This window comes from Pinus tabuliformis, chromosome 7, assembly GCF_031772625.1.
Source record: "Pinus tabuliformis cultivar Carrire ecotype Pingquan chromosome 7, CPIR1, whole genome shotgun sequence".
NCBI classification, from domain to species: Eukaryota; Viridiplantae; Streptophyta; class Pinopsida; order Pinales; family Pinaceae; genus Pinus; species Pinus tabuliformis.
Genome location: NC_142293.1, coordinates 1,104,936,165 through 1,104,946,554, shown reverse-complemented (window position 1 = coordinate 1,104,946,554; position 10,390 = coordinate 1,104,936,165). Strand labels below are relative to the sequence as shown.

The following is a 10,390-nucleotide window of genomic DNA, read 5'->3' as shown; positions in this document are numbered from 1 at the left end:
GCTTATTGTTTTGCATAATAAAATTATCTATTAATTAATTAATAAATGTAATCTAAATTTTTACATTTTCTTTGCTACTCCACAAATCATGATCTTAATCATTTTGTATCTTGTAAAATAGGTAGTATCCATAACCTTATATAATTTGTTATAAGGTAGGGGATGGCAATATAATGTAGGTTAGAAATCTATATTTTTATAATAAGATATGGGATTGAAATTGAAAGTTATTTAATTATTTAATAGAAAAAATATAATAAATAATATTTCATGTTTAATATTCATTTCAATATTAATAATTGTTTTTTTTAATATTAGTTTTTATTCAAGAAAATTTGGAAAGATTTTTCTTATAAAATTCATAAAAGATAGATAAATTAAAAAATATTTATATGAAAAAATATTAGTAAATGAGAACTTTAGCATTTAGGTTTATACTTGGTATTTTAGGATACTATATTGTTCTCTATGTTATGACTGGAAAATTTTGAAATTTCAAGTTTATGTGGCTTTTTCTTTTGGATTTTTAGGTGCTTATGTCTGATTGAAGATAGAGAAATAAGACTCATACCATGCTTGGTTTAGATTCTCTCAGTTTAAACTTTTATGGTAAAACATGTTAAAATCACATGTTCTTTTTCTTTGTGACTCTATTTCAATTCCTTTATAATAACAAATACATGATTTAAAGCATATTATTGTGTTAACTACTAGTAATAAATTATACATACACAATTTTGAAATCAATGTACTATATTAAAAGCAATTGAATGAATAATTCAATTGAAATTTATTGACTTTTAAAACATTAAAATACATATCATACAATGAAAATAATGTACTAAACAACTTATTTTAAATGACAATAGAATATGAAATATATATATTATTATACCTAATAAGTTATATTATTTTTTTATTTTGGTTAAAAATTTTGATTATTTTTGAAATTTTGAAATAAAATTTATTAAAATTACTCTATGAATTTCATCTTTATAATATTTTTATTTTTTGAAAAAATTAATTATATAATTTTTTTCCCAGTCTTGGGGGACTATCAAGCTATCATAAGTTTTATCTTTATTAAAACAAGTATGAGTAAAAAAACGTGAAATACGTGAGACTATGGCAAAGGTTTCAAATATTGGTTATGTCACAAAAATTAATTAAAATATTCATCACATTAAAATTCCTATTTCCACCTATAATGCACCTCGACATCCCCTCAATAGCCCTATATAACATTCTGTCTATCTATATAACAGGCCGTTTTTTCCCTCTATAGCCCTATATAACACGCTGTCTATCTATATAACATGTCGTTTTTTTCTCTCTAGTCATTACCGCGCGTGTGTTATATCTGGCTATCAAAAACATGTCAAGGGGCATTAACTTTGCTATAGCCCTATATAACATGCCGTCTATCTATATAACACGCCGTTTTTTTCCCTCTAGTCATTACCGCGGGTGTGTTATATAGTCATTACCGCGCGTGTGTTATATCTGGCTATCAAAAACATATCAAGGCGCATTAACTTTGCTATAGAGGTAGAAATAGAAATTTCCCACCTTCACTATGCTTAGCTTCTAAAACTTATGTCGCTGCACGAGGCTGGAACATGAGAGTGAATCATTGTGAACGAACAGTAGAGGCAATAAGATAAACGAACATACGAGTCAATGATGATATGATTTTGTGATGAACTGTATTTTCTGCCTCAATCGGCTTCAATTCCCATTCTCGGGAAGTCGTGGCGTTGCTCTGCCTTTGCGTCCGCGGCATACTTTTATTATGGTTTCTAGCCTCCTTCATTTCCTTCATTATCATCGTCAACAGCAATACATCGATACTGATACCAATATAGACAATCATCACCAATGGGCAAACATACCCAGCGTCATGATCGTTGATGCAGCCAATAAGGAAGCTACCACCATGAACTCCAAAAGCAGCAACCTGACGGACACGCGCTTCTCTGGACGAGGAGGAGGAGATTGTGCTTCATGGAACGCAACAATCGCAGCACAATATGAGTACAGGAAGGGAGAAGGAACCCTCAAACTCTTCTGGGAAATGCAGATTGCAGCTGCCAAACCGGATCGCTTCACTTTGGGTGATATTTCGAAGGCATGCTCCTGCGCAGCCTCGCTTGAAGAAGGCGAACAGGTGCATGCTTATCTTATTAAACTTGGATTTGATTCAGATGTCTCTCTTGGAAACGCTCTTGTTACCATGTATTATAAACACGCAAGAGTAGAGTATGCACGTCAAGTGTTTGACGAAATGCCTGAACGGGACATTGTTTCCTGGAATTCAATGCTTGCAGGATATGGGCGATGCGGGCAGTTTGAGCAGGCCTTGCGATTTTACTTGCGGATGCGGATGCACACAGCTATAGTTGGTATCCTTGCTGATAAATTCACTTTTATTAGCGTTCTGAAATCATGTGGTATGTTGAAACTCATGGAATTAGGTGTTCAGCTACATGCGCAGGTAATTAAAAATGAACTCCAATCGGATGTCTCAGTTGGGAATGCCATCGTTACCATGTATTCAAAATGTGGAAATATCCAATGTGCACAAGCGGTGTTTGTCAATATGTCTTATCGGGATGCGGTGTCATGGAATGTTATGATTGCAAGGTATGCTGAGAATGGCTTGAATGAGGACGCTCTAAAATTATTTTGCAAAATGCAAGAAAGAGGTGCTATTCCAGACCAGTTCACATTTGCCAGTGTTGTCAAAGCATGCTGTGGTTGTGGTATAGCCCAGACTATAGAACAACAGGGTAAGCAGGTTCATGCCTATGTTGTTAAAACCGGATTCGAATCAGATGTATTTGTTGGCAGTGCCCTGGTAGACATGTATGGGAAATGTGGAAAAACGGAAGATGCACAGAATGTGCTCGACAATATGCCTGAACCAAACTTGGTATCATATAATGCAATGGTTGCAGGATATGTCCAGAATGGATCTGGTGAGGATGCCTTTCTACTCTTTTCCAAAATGCACCAGGCAGGCACAGAACCCGATGATTTCACTTTTGCAAGTGTGCTTAATGCATGTTCGACTTCGGAGACTCTTGAGCAGGGTAAGCAAGTCCATGCTCTTACTATTAAGACTGGATTTCAGCTGGATATATCTTTGGGTGACGCACTTTTCACCATGTATGCCAACTGTAAGAGAGTAGAGGATGGGCTCAAGGTGTTTAACAGAATGCCTAAACGAGATGTTATCTCATGGAATGCAATGATTGCTAGATATACACAGAATGGGCACATTGAGGATGCTTTAAAGCTCTTTTGCAAAATGCAAGAGTCTGGCATGAAACCTGATGAGTTCACTTTGGTCAGTGTTTTATGGGCTTGCCATATGGAACAAGGCAAACAAGTCCATGCTGCCATTATCAAATCAGGTTTTGAGTCTGATGGGTTTGTTGGAACTGCCCTGGTTGACATATATACAGAATATGAGAGCATAGAGGATGCTCTCAAAGTCTTTTACAAATTTCCTACACCATCCTTGATGTTATGGAATATTATAATTGCGGGATATGCCCAGATTGGGTATCTAGAGGAGTGCTTAAAGTTCTTTTGCCAGATGCTATGGGAAGATGTGAAGCCAAACCAGGTTACCTTAGCTAGTGTTTTCCGATTATGTGGCAAGGTTGGAGCTCTAGAGCAGGGAAAACAGGTTCATGGCCTTGTTGTTAAACATGGATTCGAATTAGATGATTGTGTGCTGAGTGGTCTTTTGGAGATCTATGTCAAATGCGGGCTTATACACGCTGCACGTGAAATTTTTGAAAATATGCCTCACCATGATCTAGTTTCATGCACGGCAATGATCACCGGATTTGGTCAGCATGGGTATTGTGAGGAAGCTTGGAGGTTATTTTGCATGGTACAAGAGGCAGGAATTGAGCCCGATGAATATACTTTCACCAGTATTCTTAGCACCTGTGCCAGCTTAGCATCTCTGGAACAGGGAAAACAGATACATGCCCACGTTGTAAAAAATATGTTTGGTTCGGACATCTTTGTTGGGAGTGCACTAGTTGACATGTATGCCAAATGTGGGAGCATTGATGATGCTCAAAAGGTGTTCTATGAAATGCCTAATCATAATGTGGTCTCTTGGAATACAATTATTGTTGGATGTGCTCGGCATGGATGTGTTAAGACGGCACAAGATTTCTTTCATCAAATGCAACGTGCTGGCATAAAACCTGACCATGTCACCTTTGTTGGTATTCTTTCTGCATGTAGCCATGCAGGTCTAGTGGATGAAGGCTTTGACTACTTTGATTATTTGACTAATTATTGTAGAATTGCACCAAGATTGGAGCATTATACATGCATTATTGACCTTCTTGGCCGGGCTGGTCGCCTTGATGAGGCAGAATACCTTATAACCAAAGCACCATTTGAACCTAATGCTTTGGTTTGGCGAACCTTGCTTGGTGCCTGCAGAACCCATGGCAACATAGATCTAGGAAGACTTGCAGCAGAAAACCTACTCAAGCTTGAACCACAACATGCCATGACATATGTTCTTTTGTCAAATATGTATGCTGCAGCAGGTAGATGGGATGATGTATCTAACCTGAGAGAAATAATGAAATACCGAGGAGTGAAGAAGGAGCCAGGCTGTAGCTGGATTGAAGTTAGGAATAAGGTTCATGTATTTGTTGTTGGGGACAGATCACATCCACAAACAGAGGCGATCTACCAGAAGTTGGATGAATTAATCAGCCAGATGAGGGAAGCTGGCTATGTTCCTAATACAAAGTTTGTGCTACAAGATACAGAGTAGGAGTGGAAGAACATTCTGTATGCTACTACTGTGAGATGTTATAGATTGCTTTTGAGCTTATCAACACATCCTCTTCAACATCCAGCCAGGTCATCGATAAGATCTGCATGTGCTCCTTTGGTAGATCAACATGGTTCGAGAATGACATCTGTCTGGATGATTTTAATCAAGAAGACTGATTTAATGCATTGAGGATGGACGCCTGTATGCTGGTCCGAGGCTGCAATTTATTCTTATACCTGGAAATATCACGTTGCCATTAAACCCATCCCCAAAATTCTTGGACAAATTGTTGTTATGTGGGATGGACACCTATGTGCTCGTTTACAACTGCAATTTACTGTTATACCTGAAAATATATCACATTATCATTAAGGCCATTCCCATAATTCTTGGACGAACAATTGTCACGTGGAGTGCTGATTACAAAATTATTACAAATATGGAATATGTTTTCATGTGGGCTGTTGAAGATGCTAATTAAAACAGCAGGACAATTTTTATTACGGTGTTGTATGTGACAGTAATGGGAGGATATTTTCCCTGGTATAACAAATGAACCACAGAGGACTTAGGTGGATAAGTACTTTAAACATGTCAGTTACAGTTTTATAACTGAACTAGAATTTTATAAAGTCGAGATGGACAGACAAATACTATTGTAAAGAAAGCACAGGAGAGCAAGAACACGCACAAGTTATCAATCGTACATACGATGAACATCAGTATTTTATATTGAAGCACAAATACATATTTATAGTACAGAGCTATGCCAAAATTGGCCGTAGGATAAGATCTCCTAGATAATAAAATTAGTTGTCATACATTAAAAAAATTACATATTAGAGATTGTTGACACCTAATCATAGGGATTGGGTGAACAATTGTAAATAGTGTAAATAAATAATAAGAGAAAATGGAGAGTCATCGGGAGATAACACTCAACAGTCACTCCTTCATGTATATAACTATGAACATCCTAAATGAATATACATAATCTCATTTGAGGAGAGGAGTTACCCCCTGGCCTGCCATGGTATCAGAGCTAGCTCCATTTTTGACATTGCAGTCTGCCATTGTAACTCCCTTCTGTCATTTTTCATAAATTTGTCCTGCAGTCTGCCATATTCTTTAGTTCTCTACCCTCCGCGTGATAATTGGTGTAATGCTTGGTGTACCTCCCTTTGCAACTCCCATACTTCGAAGCACATTGTTTTATGGGGCCGCCAGCAGTCCTGGTGTGCTATCTGGCCCATAAAAGCATTCTTGCAACATTTTGAATGCAATTCAGTGTATATGTTGCTATCTCTAACCTCTGCCCGCAGATTTCTAATGCTGAATTCCAACAACTTCTCCATGTACGCTGTTCATTCCAGGCTTCCTTGTTTTTTGACTGGTTTTTTTGGACATCTTTGTTGCTTCATCTAGTGTCATATCCATCTTTTTCTCAGTCAATGCAATTGTCTCAGCAGTAATCACTGGCATGCTTGCCATTATATTCCGCAGATGTTATTAGAACCTAATCAAATATCGATTACAAAATTATTACAATGTTTTCATGTGGGCTGTTGAAGACGCTAATTAAAACAGCAGGACAATTTTTATTACGGCGTTGTTCGATTACAAAATTATTACAAATATGGAATATGTTTTCATGTGGGCTGTTGAAAACGCTAATTAAAACAGCAGGACAATTTTTATTACGGCGTTGTATGTGACAGTGATTAAGATATTTTCCTTGGTATAACAAATGAACCACAAAGGACTTAGGTGGATAAGTACTTTAAACAGTTTTATAACTGAACTAGAATTTTATAAAGTCGAGATGGACAGACAAAAACTATTGTAAAGAGAGTACAAGAGAGCAAGAATGCGCACAAGTTGTCAATCGTACATATGATGAACATCAATATTTTATTTTGAAGCACAAATACATATTTCTAGTACAGAGCTATGCCAAAATTCGTTGTAGGATAAGATCTCCTAGATAATAAAATTAGTTGTTATACATAAAAAATTTACATAATAGAGATTGTTGACATTTAATCATAGGGATTGGGTGAACAATTGTAAATAATGTAAATAAATAATAAGAGAAAATGGTGAGTCATTAGGAGATGAAACTCAATAGTCACTCCCTCATGTATATAACTATGAACAACCTAAATGAATATACATAATCTCATTTGAGGAGTTATCTCCTGGCCTGACATGGTATCAGAGCTAGCTCCATTTTTCGCATTGCAGTCTGCCATTGTAACTCCCTTTTGCCATTTTTTAGAAATTTGTCCCGCAGTCTGCCATATTCTTCAGTTCTCTGCCTTCTACGTGATAACTGGTGTAACGCTGGGTGTAAAGCTTGGTGTACTTCCCCTTGCAACGCCCATACTTCGAAGCGCATTGTTTTATGAGGCCACCAGCAGTCTTGGTGCGCTATCTGTCCCATAAAAGCATTCTTGCAACATTTTGAATGCGATTTAGTGTATACACTGCAATCTCTAGCCTTCGCCAACAGATTTCTAATGCTGTATTCTAACAGCTTTTCCATGTACGCTACTTATTCCAAGCTTCCTTGTCTTTTGACTAGTTTTTTTGGACATCTTTGCTGCTTCATCTAGTGTCATATCCATCTTTTTCTCAATCAATGCAATTGTCTCAACAGTAATTACTGGCATGCTCTCCATTATATTCCACAGATGTTATTAGAACCTAATCAAATATCGATACAAAACTTCATAGAGGTAGTTTTTGCTGCTCTTCCTCCCACGCTATTACTACTCCCTCCAGTATGCTGCTCCCTCCATACTGCATTTTTTACTAGAACTGCATTCTTGATCAGAATTGCATTTTTTTTCTTCAGAATATTGCTATTACAGTGCAGAGTTTTTTCTTTGACACCAGAAGTGAAAATATTCTATATATTGGCAGCAAAAATAAATTTTTTTATAGTGTACAATTTTAGAAAAAAAATACATTCATTGATATCTATTGTGGGAGTGGTTCTCACCGGCAAGGAGAACTATCCAGAATGGTCACGGAAAATCAAACACACTCTCATTTTAATGAGCTGTGGAAAGGAGTGTGTGTTGGAGATGGAGACAAAGAACCAGAACGGCCTACCTCAAACAAGGAATTAGCCATTTGGGAAAATACGAACAGCAAGACTTATGCCTTGATTGCAACATCAGTAAAGGAAGAGGTGAGTTGCTATATTTCACCATTTTCAAATACTTTTGAAGCCTTACAAAAACTGAAAGAACTCTATGACTCACACTTTGCACTTGAAGTTGTTCAACTCATGATTAAATTGTTCAACCTTGAATTACAAAATGATGATCCTCTTGCTCTTGCATCAGAAGTAATATCTATTATGCATGATATCAAAGTCATTACTGTTGAATTGGACATTCCTTTGATAGCTTTTGTCAAGACACTTTATCCCACTTACTCAAATTATCTTGAGTCATTGCAAGCAAATGAAAACCTCAAAGAAATTACCTTTGACTCCCTTTTGAAAAAAATTGTTAAAAGAGAGAAAGCTTTTGGGAAGAAGATAACTCCCCAGTCTTTTAAAGAGACTGTGTGTCTTGCACATAGAGAGAAGAATCTTACTCAAGATTCTTCCAAAAGAAGAGGTGGTGGAAGAGGAAGAGGAAGAAAAAATTTCAAAGGCAGGGGGAGCAGACACTCTCAAGGAGAAAAATTAGATTTGCATTGCATACGTAGCAAAAGAGATGGATCACATGATGCATCAACATGTAATTTGCCTTGGGACAGAATTGAGCAGGAAAGAAACCAACCCAAAGGTAAAACTAATGACAAGGAGAAAGGTAAAGCAGATTTGCTCACTATGTTGTGGCACATTGTAATATTGGAGTAAATGAAGACTTATTTAATGCTTCACTTGCTTCTTGGAAAAATGATTGGTTGCTTGATTCGGGAGCAACTTGCCACATGACCTTTAGAAGAGATTTTTCTGAAGAATTTACTAACAATGTTGATGGAGCAGTATACTTTGCAGACAAATCAAAAATCAAGCCATCAGGGCTTGGCACAATCAGGCTTAAATTGCCTAGTTTTCCAGACTTTCTTCTGCATCATGTTTTATATCACCCACAGCCGAGGAGAAACTTGTTGTCCTTGGTCCACATCTGCCAGCAAGGACACTCCATTCATATGTTTGATGACAAGGCTGAGGTGAGAAAAGCATTAGATCACTCACTTGTCACGACGAGGATAGAAGAAAGGCTTCTTAAGTTGCAACGTACCTCTGCTCGTGCACAAAATTTCTCATACAATTCTCATTATGAAGAAGGTATATTTCCATCAAGTTTATTATGGCATGCTAGATTTGGACACTTGAACTATGACAACTTCCGCTTGTTAAAGAAAAATGGTGTTATTGGTTTGCCTACAATTCCTAGGAAACTTAAGCAATGCGATGCTTACATTATAGGAAAGCATAGCAAATACTTTTTTCATAATTCACATTCCAAAGCACATAGAAAACTTAAACTCATTCATTCATATTTATGTGGTCCAATGCATGTTCCTTCTATAAATGGAAATAAATATATGATGACATTTATTGATGACTACACTAGAATGTGTTGGGTTTATTTATTGAAAAACAAATCTGATGCTTTTTAAACATTCAAGAATTTTCATATATGGATTGAAAATGATGCACAATCTCATATTGGCTCTATTTGCAATTATAATGGAAAAGAATACACTTCGAATGAATTTGAAAACTATCTTCACCAACATGGGATCAAACATCAAACAACTATGCCTTATAATCCCCAACAGAACGGAGTAGCTGAAAGAATGAATAAACAATCTTAAATATGGTGCGCTCCATGATGTTTTTCAAGAATGTAAAATTGATGTTTTGGGCTGATGCAGTTCTATGTGCTGTATATGCAAAGAATAGATGTCCATTGAATGTTATTAGAAACAAGACTCCTTATGAAATGTGGTATGGGCACATTCCTTCGGTAAAGCATCTAAGGGTTTTTGGTTCCATGTTATGCCTTAATACCAAAGGTACATAGAGACAAACTTGTTGCAAGGAGTCGTCCGTGTATCTTCTTGGGGTATTCAAACACCTCCAAAGCATACCGTTTCTATGATGAAGTCAATAAAAAGTTTGTTGTATCTAAAGATGTAATCTTTCTTGAATCATCCAAAGCTGACAATGTTGTTGAGAAGCAACTTGATCGTTTGGATAGATTCACAAATGCAAAACCATTTCAAGAATTTGATAATCAGATTCCACATCTTGAAGGGGGGATTCCTATACTAGGTCAACTTGTGGAATCTTCTTCTGAAGCACTCTCTCCTCGCATGAAACTCCAACAACGGATTATACTTTGAGTGATGTGATTGACAGAATTGGGAGACTCAATCTTGATTCAGTCCCAACTCAATCAACTGAGTAGCCCAGACCATCTCAGAAAGGTCCCCCAAAGTGGCTAACAAAGACACTTAAAAGTGTTCATCCTGATGAGGTTGGAAAGACAGGAATTAGAAATTCAACCCAGCGAAATGGAGGTGATGTAGATGACTCTG

The 10,390-nt window shown here is 36.8% G+C and overlaps 1 pseudogene; it reads left to right on the top strand.

Annotated features, from left to right (window-relative positions):
* Positions 1-1,900: 1,900 nt before the first annotated feature.
* On the top strand, positions 1,901-4,816 carry LOC149251413 (pentatricopeptide repeat-containing protein At3g53360, mitochondrial pseudogene; annotated as a pseudogene).
* The last annotated feature ends 5,574 nt before the right edge of the window (positions 4,817-10,390 follow it).